Source organism: Sinohyriopsis cumingii, chromosome 13 (genome assembly GCF_028554795.1).
Source record: "Sinohyriopsis cumingii isolate HCF-2022 chromosome 13, ASM2855479v2, whole genome shotgun sequence".
NCBI classification, from domain to species: domain Eukaryota; kingdom Metazoa; phylum Mollusca; class Bivalvia; order Unionida; family Unionidae; genus Sinohyriopsis; species Sinohyriopsis cumingii.
The window spans coordinates 68802707-68819775 of record NC_142973.1 but is presented as its reverse complement, the minus strand read 5'-3'; positions in this window follow the sequence as shown (position 1 = coordinate 68819775).

Genomic DNA, 17069 nt, shown 5'->3' with positions numbered 1-17069 from the left:
ATATATATATATATATATATATATATATATATATATATATATATATATATATATATATATATATATTGATTTGCCAATGTTGAGTTTCTAGTAATTAACAGAACAAAATGACGTTGATTTTTTTTCAAGGTCAGGCTACCGTTAAATCGTTCTGGAAATAAAATTACATCTCAAGAGAGATATATTTAGGAAGTCGGCGGTTGATTTTAATTTTTATATTGTTTTATGAGTCATGACAAATAGTGCATCTTATCATATTAAGTTTTTCAACCTTTCTTTAGTAGTAATCGTCATTATAATAAGAAAGAAACATAGATACTGTCGAATGGCCAGCTTATCCCTACCCTCCCTATGCATGATTAACATATTTATTTAAAGATCCATAAACTACAGTCACAGTTAAAATTATCATTAAATCCAGAAAATACCATCCAGTTAAAATTATAATTTAATCTAGAAAATACCGTCACAGTTAAAATTATCATTAAATCCAGAAAATACCGTCATACCGTCAGAGTTAAAATTATCATTAAATCCAGAAAATACCGTCAGAGTTAAAATTATCATTAAATCCAGAAAATACAGTCACAGTTAAAAGTAAATCCAGAAAATGCAGTCACAGTTAAAATTAAATCCAGAAAATGCAGTCACAGTTAAAATTAAAATTAAATCCAGAAAATAGTCACAGTTAAAATTCAAATTAAATCCAGAAAATACAGTCACATTTTAAATTCTATGCATTTTAAAGATAGATTATGTTTTGTGCGTTGAAGTGCAGAGTGTAGAACTAACTGAGTAAAAAGAAAACACTGTCATGAATTTAAATTTATTTGGGCCTCTCTTTAGATTCACGAGTTCAGAAGGAAACAAAATAAAAGTTTTACTTTTAATATACATTTTTTAATTACATTAAAATAAATGTAGATATGTTGGCATAAAACTTTTATCTATCCAAGATGTATTATTAGTGATAGAGCAAATATCTGTCTTCAGTGAAGCATGGATGAATGAAAAATTACACGACTGGGTCTTGTGTGTGTGTGTGTGGGTGTGTGAATATATACTGAGGATCATAAGGGTGCGATTAAAATGCCAGTAAATGATCTAAGAAAACGTTTTCAGCAGATATTCGGCGCAAACATTTAGTAACGGTAATGATTAAGTTATGTGTCAGGAAAATGTTTGTTGAATACGCGTTTTAAAAAACCCATACAGACATAAATACGTACTTAAGCTTCAGTATTCGCCAGTAATCCATAGTTTTGAAAGTAAGGTGCCCGTTGTCACGTGTACGACACTTTTATATGCGTGTCAAACCACACACAACGCACAAGGAAAAGGCTTTTCACAGCTATGGTTTTTCTTTTCATTCGATGTTTTGCAACAGTATGTATATTTCCTGTTCTTTATTAACAAGGCAGGTAGCTGAAGTTAAATTCTAAAAGTCCGCATTTACTGAATGAATTTTCGAAAATAGCCACAGATAAACCAGATAAACCCATTATTTTACACAGATGTATTTGATGTATTTCATTCCTTCTATGTCCACCAAATATCCACTCTTATTGCTGAAAAAGTTAAATTTCTTCTGGAGGATAACGTAACAATCGATTGTGATATAAATGCTCCAATAATTCATCGAATGAAGCGAGTGTTTCAGTTATTATTCTTGTAAATCTAATAATCAACCTTGTTTTATCTTATTATAATCTATATGGTTCTTCTTTTGGAGACATCGGATGTCCTGCGTTCCAAGATCGTAATGATATCCTAAGATATCCAACGAAGACTAAATCCCCAAAGATGAATACTTCTTGGAAGCGCATTATTCTCTTTGGAGGTATATGGTTTGATCTTTTAGACTTATCCAGACGTATCTGTTCCATTACTTGTATTATTATCAACTATCTTTGTATATTGATCAGTCAATAATCATGATTTGTGTATTCATATCGGCTTTAGACAGATGTACATTTCACTTGTATGCTTTTTATCTTCTGTGTAAGGTAATTATTATATTGCAGGATATTGTCAGTGTTTATCTTGAACTAAGGCCCGCCAAAAGCTCTTTACGTACATAAAATATATCTTGAAATGTCAATTTTCCTGAGGAAAATTACATTATAGATAGTTTTTTTAAATTCTATTAATGTAGTAGATAATGTGGAAATATTATGTATAATGTTGTTTTATAACTATATCCATGTACTGCAATGCACTCAAAGTACATGAACTTTGAGAAAAGGTAGGTAGAAATAAAATTTGGGTGTAGCCCATTCTTATTTTAAACAGTTATTTGTGGATGTCCCCTTTCTTATTAAATGTTTTATTTGTGGCTGCCTCGTTCTTTATTTTCGATGATTCAAAAACACATAAAACTTCGAAATGATCAGGAAATGTAAGCACAGAAATGTTGGTAACGTTCTGGGACTTAAATAGTTACATGGTCTTTGGCAGAAGAAAATAGTTATACAGACAAGAAAAAGACTTGTGGTACTAAGGCTCTAATATTTTCATGCACTTTTTTATACACTTAGATTAAAAATGTCTCGCACATTTTACATTTTAAAGTCAAATACATGCATTTTCGTTTTCATCACTACGATCTGGAAAAAGATGAAACAAAAATATGAAACTTTGTCTTGTGTGATGTAAGGGACAATACATATCTACTCAATAGTCTTGAGTGATATAAGGGACAATATATTTCTATTCAATAATCTTTGGTGATATTAGGGTCAATATATTTCTACTCAGTAGTCTTGAGTGATATCAGAGACAATATACATCTACTCAATAGTCTTTAGTGATATTAGGGAAACGATATTTCTACCCAATAGTCTTGAGTAATATTAGGGACAATATATCTCTGATTGATATTAGGAACAATATATTTCTTCTCAATATCCTTGAGTGATATTAAGGGCAATATATCTCTACTCAAATGTCTTGAGTGATATTAGGGACAATACATTTCTACTCAATATCCTTGGGTGATATTAGAGACAATATAGTTCTACTCCACAGTGTTGAGTGATACCCGGGACAATACATCCCTTCTCTAATATCTTGAGTGATATTAGGGACAATATATTTCTACTTAGTAGTTTTTAGTGTTATTAGGGACAATATATTTCTACTCAATAGGCTTGAGTGATATTAGGGACAGCATATTTCTACTGAATAGTCTTGAGTGATATTAGGGACAATATATTTCTACTCAAGTAGTTTCTGATCTTTTAATGACAATGTACACTTTACAGAATTCATCATTGGGGTTGGATATAACTAAAACGAGACAAGATATATCCTCAGTTAATACGGTTAACGGCTTTGGTTAGGGACTGACCATTTCATACTCAGTTAACACATATAACATTCTGGTAACCGACTGACCATTTAATCCTCGATTAGAACGTATCACATCTTTGGTAAAGGACTGGCCATTTCATCATCGATTAACACGTATAACGGCTTTGGTAAGGGACTAAAACTTTCACTTCATGGGAAGGGCTCAGATTTCATAGCATGAAATTATATTCTTGGTTTGATTTGCAGACAAATAAGAACTAACAATTGTATTATAATAGCTTAAAAAAATTATCCAGGTATACGAACAAATAATATCCTGATTCAAAACAAATCCAGCGCCGACATCCAATTCCATAAATCTCGTACTTGGTCCATAAATGTTTGAAACGACAGAAATAGTAGTGTACGTTACGACTCAATGAAGTTTTCGCGGAACAATTTTTACATGAGATAAGAGAAGAAATTGATGATTACGTTAGGTCTATGCTTTCAGTAATGGGGGGGGGGGATGAACAAATGGGATATCAACAAATAAAAAGTACACGCAAATATAAATAGAGGCCTATAAAAAACCTGTTTAAAGTCACAGAATTTTAGTTTCCATAATAATCAGATAAAAATACATTTTGACATCTACAGAAATAATTATATTTATTTAAACATTTGTGGAGAATTTTGAGGGAAGTACTATTTTTGACTGCTTCCACAGGAACCAGATAAAAAAAATACGTTTTTACAATACCCCCAAAAAACACTAGTACCATTTTCAATAAAGTGTTGTAGGAAATATGTATCAATTCAAAATCTATAAACAAATGTCTGTGTTCTTTTTCCACATATTATAACGAGATTTGTTTAAAGCTCCCTGTAAGCTGGAAATTTACAGTTTTAGGGATAAAATACATACCCCGGGAAAATTAAATGGGAAGCACATCAGTTTATTGCATCAGGATGAAAAATGTTTGAACTAAGTTTAACCTACAGATTACAATGTTCTTTAAGGACTCGCGGTACTAATGATATGGAACAATGGGAACCATCTGGAAATCGGTGAAGATACAATAGGGGACATATGGGTTTGGCTGGCCAGGACTGGTTGATAACGAAATTAAAAAATTAATAAGATGCATTTCTTGAGAATTCATCCTAGTTGTAACTGAAAAGATAGAGACACTGTTTTATTGATGGAATTTCAGTCCTTTAACAGACTTGACTTTGCAACACTCATTACTGAAATTAGCACCTGACTCTTTGGTACGGAATTGAAAGCACATGCTTCAAACATACGTAGATGTCAAAAACTGCAGAGACTTATATGGTACACAAAAGTTGTCATCACTCGAAGGGGACGTATAATGTATTACTCTTGCTTTTTTCATACCACATCACTTCACACCACACCATCACAAGTATTGTTGACATATATATATATATATATATATATATATATATATATATATATATATATATATATATATATATATATATATATATATATATATATATATATATATATATATATATATATATATATATATAATTACGATTCTATAGTCTTCAACTAAGTAATAGAAAAGTGCGAAAACCAAAACGTTTTGTAAATTTCAACAAATAATCTAAAGTGAAAATTTAAACAAAACTTTAAGTATTGCGGATTAAATCCCGTATTGTCCAAAACGTTTTATTACCAGTCATATTGAATAAAGTTCTAATTAAATTCCAGTTTTGCGCGAAATAAGTAACAGCGCTAAAGGTGCTTATAAGCATGTTATCATGTACCCGTAGCCTGAAATGTGATGATGTACTAGCAGTCTTCCAATTAATCCCAATAATATAATCAAGATGTCCTTGTTGGAATTCACTATAATTCCAAATTAATGTGTCTGTCCAAGAATATTATTTAAGAGTACTTTGTATTTACAATGAATAATGATTTGAACAAATAATTCCACCCAAAATCAAATACTTAACACAACAGTACCAATGATTTCTGCTTCAATTGTTAACGCAGGAATGAGTAATTCCACAAGTAAATAAGATTATAAATCCCTCTATCTGACCTAAGTTACAATTAGTATTTTTAAATGCTATGTCTATATTTAGAAATTTTCCATCCTCGAACATCCTGGGATGTTCACAAGATAAAATCGGTTACTAAAATTATAATAAAGAATGTGGTAAACATTACATACAACAGGTTATTCTTTGCGGAATATCAATGTCCTAGACAGAGAACCAATTAAAAAAATTTACCTAATATTCGACCCACACTCATAGAGAAAATATTAGCTATGTATTATTTCTTTTCCAAAATAAATGTTACTGTTCAGATAGACCATGAACTTGATTTTGGACAAGGTCAAGTCCAAAATACAATTATACATAACATATAATCATAGAGAAAAAGAATACAAAATAATACAAATTAAATATAACTAACAATATATCCAAATGTTTGATGACGTGACCAAAATTTTAAAACACTAGATGGCGCTACAAAGCCAGCTTACATTTAAAATAAAAGCATACATATTAACGAACTTAAAATTACTGTCCCTGAGTTTTTATCATTACAAAAGTGTTTTGTATCTGGACATAACAAAAAATACATTTAGGTCTCATGATGCAGAAATTTTGTCTGTTTGGATTATTCCAGAACATTTGACACTGGAACGAACTCTGATGTCTGTCAATATGTAATTAAGCATGGTTGAAAAGGGAATATTAATATTTCGTACTAATAACGGTTGGTACATTATTTGTCGTCTTTGTCTGATTTCGGCCCAAGAAATATTTAATTCTCTTCATCTACGGGCGTTAGCTCTAGAGATCTCAATCAAACATTAATTCATGTCACGCGGAATGACGAAATGCCCCTCATCAGAAAATGCTCAGGATCTCTGCCATTACACCATAGTGATTAACAACATTATGCGAGGGAACATTATAGCACGGAATAAGTATAGAGGTTTGCGAAATAAACCGGATTTTATGCCGTTTATATTTTCCACTGGAAAATGTTTTTATTCCAATCCCTATTTAAGCATAACTTAGACGCACGATTTGCCACAGACGTCTCCTCGAAACTGCTAAAGCTTGCACATTGAACATTTTTCGATTCCATAAACAGTACCTTTTGCAGACGAAACTTATGTTCATTGATAAATCGTATGTCACGGTGATATTGATCCTGTAAATTAAAGAAGCATATTGTCGATGACATGCCTCTGACATTATATAAAAGACAATATCAATTAACTTAAATCTCCGCAGGGTATTGCTAAGTCAACATACAACCCTACATGAAATAGCTAAGTCAACATACGTAATGAAATAAATGATATTGTTGGTAACGGATAGATCCAATCGTTGCTCAAACAGGTTTATGACTTAGCCAGACTTTCTGGTGATGATAAGAAAAGACGGCAGAAGAAGAGGGGGTAGATCAAACCATTCTTATTTGTTGCACAGTATATTATTGTGTTGGTACAACTGGAGGGCAGTATTTCCAAAAATAAGGCTCCATTTTGCTTCTTTTGACCGCAACGGTAGCCTAAGTGGTTGGAGCGTCCGCTTCAGATACGGTACGTCGCGGGTTCGAAACCCATCCGAGTCATACCAGAGACTTATGAAAATGGTACTAACAGCTGCCTCGCTAGGCGCTCAGCATTAAGAGGCTAGTGTTAGGAATGGACGATCTAGTGTCAGGATAACGTGATTGGGTGGGTCATAGTACTACATGTCTGAGGGATGATAACCAAGTGTTAGGTGTCACGAGGATTGACACACTGCAGACATCTTAGCGATATGAAATTTTTTAAAGCTACGTTAAAAATCCAAATCACACACACGGCGCCGAGTCGGCAATTTTAACAGTGCCTAGTGACAGTGAAAGTAGACACGAGAGTAGATGAAGAATGACAGGGATGAAACTAAATTTGTATACATGGGTGTTTGAGAAATGGACAGTTATTTATAGAATTTGTCATATACACGCACACGTAAAAATAATGTAACATTTTCTCATTAACAAATGTTCCACTCCTTGATTGTATTGCACCCATCTTTGCTAACACTGTTATTACTGGAATAACATGAACTCAGCTCTTATAAACTGAAATCAACGAAGTCTTACGGACATCATCCCGTATTTAGCAAGACCTTAATGAACTCTGAAGCCCATCAACAGCAGCTGAAATTCGGATTTACGTAAGTACTGACGTAGAAATATGCTTTAAATTTACAAGTGCGCGTGTATAAACCTGTGTATGGTGTATAATGATTATTCTCAAAGCAGCAAACTAATTAACCTTCAGTTAAAAACAAATTTGCTTCCGACTGCACTACGTCAAGAGAAAATTAAATCTTCATTTGTATTAGTTGTGAGTTTATGCACTGGGTATTAAGTGTCCCAGATTCAGTAATTCTTGGTAAGTCTGCTGGCCCTAGTTGTTAAATATGTGCGTGACATGCCAATTGCTTTTCTTGTATGTTTTAATGACAGGAAAATTAAACTCAGACGGACTGGGTAGTGCTGGTACACGCAGTAGAAAATAAAAGAAATTTTAAAAAATGTATTAACAGAGGCAAGATCTTTTATATACTAAGAACTGCTTTTTGGGGAAAAATATTTAATTAGACTGAGTTTTTAAGATCAAATGAAGTATAAGTCTTTGTGTATTAAATCAAAGTCAAGACGTCTACTCTAATCAAACCGTTCACAGAATCGTAATCACGAAGGGAGAATATTCTCTGGCAAGAAAGTTAACAGTTTTGCTGTAACTATTTCAGTGGGGAAACTTTTTAGTTTTGCTGTAATTATTTCAGTGGGGAAAGATTTACAGTCTTGCTGTAATTATTTCAGTGGGAATAATTTACAGTCATGTTGTTACTGTCTTGCTATACATATTTCAACTGGAAGAAGTTACAGTCTTGCTGTAACTATTTCACTGGGGAAGAATCTACAGTCTTTATACAGTCTTGCCATACATCTTTCAATTGGAAGAATGTATAGTCTTCCTGTAATTATTTCAATGGGAATAACTTACAGTCTTGCTGTTACAGTCCTGCAATACATATTTCAGTTGGAAGAATTACAATTTTGCTTTAATTATTTCAATGGGAAGAGTATAGTCTTGCTATAATTATTTCAATGGGATGAATGTACAGTCTTGCTATAATTATTTCAATGGGGTGAGTGTACAATCTTGCTGTAAATATTTAAATTGGAAGAGTGCAAAATCTCGCTGTAATTATTTCAATGGGATGAGCGTACAGTCTTGCTATAATTATTTCAATGAGATCAGGGTACAATCTTGCTGTAAATATTTCAGTGGGAAGAGTGTACATTTTTGTTGTAATTATTTCAATTGGATGAGTGTACAGTCTTGCTAAAATTATTTCAATGGGATGAGTGTACGTCCTTGCTGTAATTATTTCAACGGAAGAGTGTACAGTCTTGCTGAAAATATTTCAATGGGATGAGTGTACACTCTTGCTGTAAATATTCAAATGGGAAGAGTGTACAGTCTTGCAGTAAATATTTCAATGGGATGAGTTTACAGTCTTGCTGTAAATATTTTATTGGGAAGAGTGTACAGTCTTGTTGTAAATATTTCAATGGGATGAGTGTACAGTCTTGCCGTAAATATGTCAATGCGAACAGTGTAAGTCTTGCTGTAATTATTTAAATGGGATAAGTGCACAATCTTGCTGTAAATATTTCAATGGGAAGAGTGTACAGTCGTCTTTTGTTAGAATCACTCGTCAACAAGTTCTGTTTGGGTTTTTAGCATCGTAACAAAGCCGATCGGAAGGAACGCATGCACAAAATGCGACTCATTTTGCAGTGTTTTTCTAGTTGAATTAAAATGTAATATACTTTGAGCCCAAAATGACATCATACTAATAATGATTTTAAAAAGAAATCGAAAATAGAACACATTACAATTATTTTTAAATGCTAAGTAGAGAATGCCGCCAAGAGAGCGTTTTGAACAAAATCAAGTGTAGATTTTAAAGTGACCACCTGCGAACCGTACAAGATTGTACGTTTACCCACACACCAAATTGTCAGTCAGCCACTGGAAATACTGTATCAAATCGTGTACTACAGGCGAGTACGGCTTCCTTATCACTTCACTTTACCGTACGGACACGCCGATGTTGGTCAGCATATAAAGAGGAAAACTTCCAAGACGGATACTTCATTGTAACTACCAATACCAATCGAGAAAGATGAATCCTTTCACACAGCAAGTATCAAGCGAGAGAAAACTCGAGTGCAATATGTGCCTCACAATCATATCACCAGTGCTGCATCAAATCTTAAATAGGAACGACTTCCAAGAACGACACTTCATTGCAAGGACAAACGTCCAGAAAGATGAATCACACTCTACGCAGATGAAAAAAGAAAAGGAACAACTATCATTGACCTCTTTCACCACCATACCGTCACATCAAAGTGCGTCCAAGAAGAAAAATGATTAGTAGACATAAAGGAGTATTTTAGCATCCAAATGACTCAGACAGCGATTTCGAGAAAATTTAGGACGACAACGTACACCTACACGGTGAAATTTAAAGAATTTGCGTCTGCCGTTGCAGCGGAGGAAACAGTAGGTTTGATCACGGACTTATTTGACTCACTGTTAGAAGAACTCAGACGTCAGTGCCAAGTCAAAGATCGAGGTCGTTTGAGCCTATCTATGTATCACGACCGTTTGAACTCTCCTGCAGGTCTCGGTTTTAGTACACCTGCAGATTTAACTTCTTCCAAACTATTGAGGGCTATTGAAAACGTGCAGATGATGAGAGAAAAATCTGAAATCACCAATGGAGAAGTGACTATTCATATGGAATACGTTGTACCTCCATGGGAAGAAGACAATAACCGCCATTGATCTGCTTATCGATAGGTGTACCTAGCATGATGGATATACCAACATATCTACATATGAAGGGGAGTATGTGATGGGAAACGTCTACGCTGGGACACAAATGGTAGCTGACCAGATTTAAACAACGTGTGTAACTGATAAAAAGAAAAGCACGAACTTTGTCCTATTTAATCATTTGTTTCTTGTATTAGCTTTTTCTCAAAAATGGACATTAATTGTAGTTTGAAAAATGTCATTCTCTTATGAAATGCATATACGTTGTACATGTCTTTCTGAAGGCATGAACTGTAATTTTTAGAAGTAGTTTTCTAGAACCAAGAAATAGATAACTTGTGAATAGGTTTGTTCCATGTCCACATTTGTATGTATTAAATGGATAGTGCTTAGACCTATGCACAGGCCATAGAGCCCATTTGTATATTTTAATAAATGTTTTGTACCCATATAATAGACTTTTCTTTTGGGAGTCTCTATTCTGTCTGTGAGTCTTTCTTTGGGCGGAGCGGGACATATAACTTTATATAACGCGTGGCGGACATTGTTGCCAATGTCCAGTACCGTGACGTCATCATTAATATTGTCCCTATACAAACTCAATATTGTTTGTCTCTATACAGGCCCAATATTCTCATGTTAAAGTCCCATTGTCCTCAAAGTGCCGGTCCTGTATTCCCATGTTAAATTTCCATTGTCGCTAGAGAGTCCCAATCCATTGTCACTCTACATCCCTATGTTCAATTCTCATTGACGCCAAAGTGGCCCATTCAATTTTCCCATGTTTAATTCCCCTTGACGCTATAGTGGCCCACGACCTTTCAATAACCCTTGACGCTATAGTGGCCCATGACCTTTCTGACTGGGTTTTCCATTGACGCTTTGTTTGTTTCTGCATGTCTTGTTTGTTCCTATCAACCCTTTGTCCCTACAAATATATTTCATCCTACAAAATGTTTTGACCCTATAAACCCCATAACGCCACCCAATGTTCAATTCCCATTGTTTTTATATATCCCTATGTTCAATTCCCCTTGTCCCTATGCAAAATCGATCCATTCCCATGTCCGTATACAGGCCCAATATTCTCCATGTTAAATTTCCATTGACGCCAGAGTTACCCACGACCTTTCAAAAATACTTAAGTCTAGAGTCGCCCACGACCTTTCAAAAACCCTTGAGACTAGAGTTGCCCACCACCTTTTTGACTGAGATTTCCATTGAGGCTAGTGTGACCCCATATACTACTAACAGCTTAAGACTTTAAACAAGGTTAAAAAAAGTCTTAAAACTTTAAACAAGGTTCAAAAGCTTAAGACGTTACACAAGGTTTAAAGCTTTAGACTTTAAACAAGGTAAACACAGCTTAAGACTTTAAACAAGGTAAGAAAGCTTAAGACTTAAAAAAACAACTTTCCTTTAGTCATCTATGCGGTGAAAGCGTGTTTCAATTATTTTAAACCAGGGGTCTCAAACACGCGGCCCGCCAAGCCATTTCCTGTGGCCCGCAAAATAAGTGGCCTCACAAGGTGTCATTAGAGATAACAAAGGTGGTTTGGCCCTTGGGCCATCGAAAATGCCCTCATGCGGCCCTCATGGTGGTTTGAGTTTGAAAACCCTGTTTTAGACAATACTTGCAAATACTATTTACGATAATGAATGCTTGGTAATCAGCTTTTGCATCCTGAAAAGTGCGTGTAATCGCATTAGTTGTGATTTGCACTCGGTCACTATACAGTGAGGAATTAGTTCATTTGATATGCTTGCAAACCATGTGTGCTAAACGCCATGATGTGTTCTTGATTACTTATTGTATGAAACAAATATCTATATATATGGTTAATTTGCTGAAGATTCGTGTTTAGTTACCATCATATATTTCACTGATATTTAGCCCATAACAAAGTAAGTCAACGAGAAATAATTGAAGACATCAGATCCAAAATCGCCAGGATCCAGTTCAGGTGTGTTAAAAATTAAAAGTCTTCAACTTGGGAATGTTAGAAAAAGCATTACAAGTTTAATGTGCAAAGGATGTGAAATCCTTAGTACGCGGATAACCTGACCTCCATTTACGAAAATTAAAACAAAAATTAAAATAATTATTAAACACCAGCACGTTTGCGTGCAAGACTGATGATTTGCTTGTAATCAATACCAAATTGTTATGATCAAGCGATGTGTACATCCCCTGGCAGAGCTAGACCTTACAAAATCGTAATATGTTTCAGGTCAACAGCAAGCAATCAACTGTATAAATATTTGATGATCCGAAAAATGATCCTTCATTACGAGTAAAAGGTCAACAGAAAGCCTATAGAGTAGTTGTAATTCGAACTTGTATGTAACACTAGAGAGTGTAATTTGATGGTTAGTTAATAATGATGATAAAGTTTCATCGGGTTTACAGTACTTTATTTACTGTTTTATCCAGCTCTTATGTGTTGAGATCTCGCACGTTGCTTTAAAGATTGTTTCCTCTCTGATTGTGCATTTGAACATGGCGTTTTGTCAAGACTTGAAAGAACATTAGTGGCAACCTAAAGAGTAAGTAACTAAGGTCTTCCTGCGCTTCTTCAATCATTATTTTACATCTGAAAATTTGTAGAAGGAGGACCTTAAAGATATTTTTGTTACCAATTGCTGGAATGCGAACTAGCAATGAATATTTACTGATTTTTACAGAAAAATGTAAACGGTATGACTTTTCAGCACACAAAAATGTATGTGAGATTCATGATAAATTATCAATTTTGTCACCTGTCTATAAATGCCGTTTGACACCTAACCGAACTTTTTCTACCATCTTTTAAACAGTTGTATGTCGGTCACATTTAATAGATGACATTCATAAATTCTCCTTCCTTGCATTGGTTTTTATGAAACTGCTTTAGTTGCAATTTTTCCTGCTTCCATACATATCGTAATTTCTCTTAGCATTCTCAAGTCTGAAAAAGCCTTCCGCATAACGCGCAGCTGAACTTGGACACATAATTCCATCGCTAACACTATGTCGTGATCACATGCTGAATGTAATTATAACTGATCTGTGAATCAGTCTGTTGGTAATATACTCAACAAAGTAAATACAATTGCATCCTTTCTAATGCTGCATTTGTAAATTAATATAGACTGGTATGTCTACTTAAATTTCTAGATATCCACTTCAGGCTCAAAAATATTTTCGTGAACGTGTATCCTTTCCGGAGCTTAAATTTGCACAAAATTAAACTCAGAAAACGCCAAATGTTATTCATTACGAGATAAAATTAGCTGATTTAGTCATCTGTGCTTACTTTTTTTTCATACAATTATTTTAAATGAGCTTAGGGGTCCCGTGGGACCAATCATAAACAATGACATACAAAATCATATTTAATTGTTGTTGAGGATGTACACCTACGATGTACAAAAATGAGGGTAAAATTGCGTAAGTATTATTTTCCAGTTGATAAGTATTGATGCATCGGATGAAGAAGATATTTTAGCTTATGGAATCGTGAATTTAGATAACTTTATCAACTTCACTCAATCACATGACTAATAGGTAGATGTATTTCACTGTCTCAATGCATCTCTCAGCTTCTAATGTAATACCTGTTGGTATCCAAATATCATCCAAATATCCAAATATTGCTTCATAAAAGGAAGTATTTCGATCCGTCTCAAACGTTCACGTTTATTTCTCTTCGTCACTAGATAGATTTTAGACGAAATGAAATAATTTTTTATGTTCATGACTAAATCACACAGTTAACATTTTAAAATAATTATTATAATATTTTACATTAATAATTATTAATGTAAAATATTATAATAATTATTTCTTTATAATGTCTCATAACACTGGACAACAAATTTTTACAAAAGTCATGTTACTGAAATAAAATTAGTCAATTCTTATCAATTTTTATGTGCTGAACACGAATATGACAGTCAAATTGCAAAATTGGCTCTAGTTTTTTTGTAATCTGCAAGAAATTAATGTTTACATAACGAAATGCATTCCAATAGTAAAAGGTCAACTGTAATAGCCTACCTATAAAAAATCAAGTCATTGACTACATCTTAGATTTCTTCGCCTGTCTCTTGTACAGCTGTTCGGGAGCATCTCTGAGGAGTGTCCAGCAGTAGTCAGCCAGCATTGTAGTGGACCATTTTCCCTGGTATCTTTGTTCCATTGTTGCGATATCTTGATGAAAACGTTCGCCGTGTTCATCACTAACAATACCACAGTTGCTAGGAAAGAAATCCAAATGGGAATGAAGGAAGTGAATCTTTAGAGACATATTGCAGCCAAGTTTCTTATACTTCATCAACATGTCTTCTACTAGTTCCTTATAGTTTTCTGCCCTAACATTTCCGAGGAAGTTTGTAGAAACTAGGCGAAAAGCATTCCATGCTTGTTTCGCGTCACCTTCCAGCAAGTTGTTGAACCGGTCATCTTTGAAAAGCTCTCGAATCTGAGGACCCACAAAAACTCCCTCTTTAATCTTTGCTTCGCTGAGTCGAGGGAATTTTTCATGCAGGTATCGGAATGCTGGCAAAGTCCGGTCAATGGCTTTCACGAAGTTCTTCATCAAACCTAGTTTGATGTGAAGGGGTGGTAGCAAGATTTTCTGAGCCTCAACCAGAGCTGGGTGTTGGATATTTTTCTCTCCAATGGCTACACTCTGCCTGTGAGTCCATTCCTTCCTCATGTAGTGCATTTCCCTTGCTCGGCTATCCCACTCGCATAAGAAACACATGTATTTTGTATATCCTTGCTGCAGTCCCATTAAAAGGGCAACTACCTTCAAATCACCACAGAGGTGCCAGCTGTACTTGTTATACTCAATGGAATTCAGTAGCTGCCTTAAGTTATCGTATGTCTCTTTCATGTGGACAGCATACGCTACTGGAATAGATGGAAGAATGTTTCCATTGTGCAAAAGCACAGCCTTGAGACTCAGTTTCGAAGAGTCCACAAATAGTCTCCATTCTTGTGGGTCATGAGTGATTTTTAAAGCATTCATGAGGCCCTCAATATCGGAACAGAATATCAGATTACTTTCCTTTCTGAAGAAAGGCTCCAATTGCTGGTGGCGCTTTCGATATGCAGTAATTGTGACATCTTCTTCTAGAAGATTCCATTGTTGGAGTCTTGATCCTAGCAATTCTGCCTTGTTCTTTGATAAGTCCAAATCACGAATCAGATCATTTAGTTCTTCCTGTGTTATTCTGTGTGGGGTTGATGATGCACCACAGTGAAAATCTGGATCACTGCATGCTGATGGACCAGGAGAAGAACAGGTCGACTCACCTTTGTCTTCGTCAGATGAATCAAGAGAATATTCTGCTGGAGGTTCTGGAATAGGAAGTCCCTCACCATGTGGAACTGGTCTCAATGCAGACGGAATGTTTGGGTAGACTATTCTCGACTTCTTTCGCTTCGTTATTCCGCCGGAAAGAGGAGGAACCAAGCAGAAGTAACAGTCATTTAGGTGGTTGCTTGGCTCTCTCCACACCATTGGGACTGCAAACGGCATTGATGACCTTTTGCAATTCAACCACTGTAAAAGCTGTGTTGTACATGTAGCACAGCATATATGCGGAGCCCAAGGCTTGTCTTGGTCACCAACCTTGCATCCGAAGTAAAGATGATATGCCTTCTTCACTTGAGAATTGATACTTTTCTTCTGGTTGGCAAATGTCACTTCCCCACAAATATAGCAAAAATTGTCCGCGGTATTAACACACTTTCGAGGCATTACTGTTCTTTATTGTACGTAAATGGATAAAATAATAAGTTTTATGTAACAGTAGCTTGAACTGTCTCGCACAACGTCTAAAATATTTTAAATGCTGAACCTATCTGATTGGGCTTTATATAGTACACTGCTTACGTCAGCTTCAGCAGCCGCCTGGCATTAGTATAATAGGCCTACACATGTCTAGTACACTGCTGACGTCAACTTACTTCAGCAGCCGCATGGCATTAGTATTGCATTGCATCAGAAAATGATGCAATCAACTGTGGATGATGTGAGCATGATGGTATTATGCAATGTTACATCATTATTCCGGATGTTGCTGCAGTCCTACTGGAGAAATTTACACAGTGAAACATAGAAAATGAGGTATATGAATATCTTCAAAACGAGAGCCAATACAAATTTTTCACGGTTATATTCGTGTTCGGCACACCAAAATACTACAGATTAGGGCCTTTTCAAGTCAGTAATGATTTCACTGTTGACCAGTGTAATCTGACATTCTTTCCGGTAAAATTCTCTGAAGTTCGTTATGAGTGAAACGTATCAAATTGTGTGGTATCAATCTAAAATTCCTGTAATTGTGTAGTTAAACACAAGATGCACTTATAGCTCATTCAAAATAAGACCAAGGATTTGTAGGTTAACACACACACACACACACACACACACACACACACACATTATTTACTCCTGTGTCCGTCTTAAGGAGTTATTATGTCAGCTTTTCCGGATATTTTAATTATATGTGAAGATGATGTCTTAAATAATTATTGATAAACTTTAAAAAAGTCTTTAAAGAACCACCTTTGGTAATATACCCCAAAAACTGAAAATATCAACTTAATGCGTGCCCAATTGAACGCAACCTCTGTACAAAAAAAGGAACACACACACACACACACACACACACACACACACACACACACACATACATACATATATATATATATATATATATATATATATATATATATATATATATATATATATATATATATATATATATATATATATATATATATATATATATATATATATATATATATATATATATATATATATATATATATATATATATATATATATATATAGTTATCTAATCTGA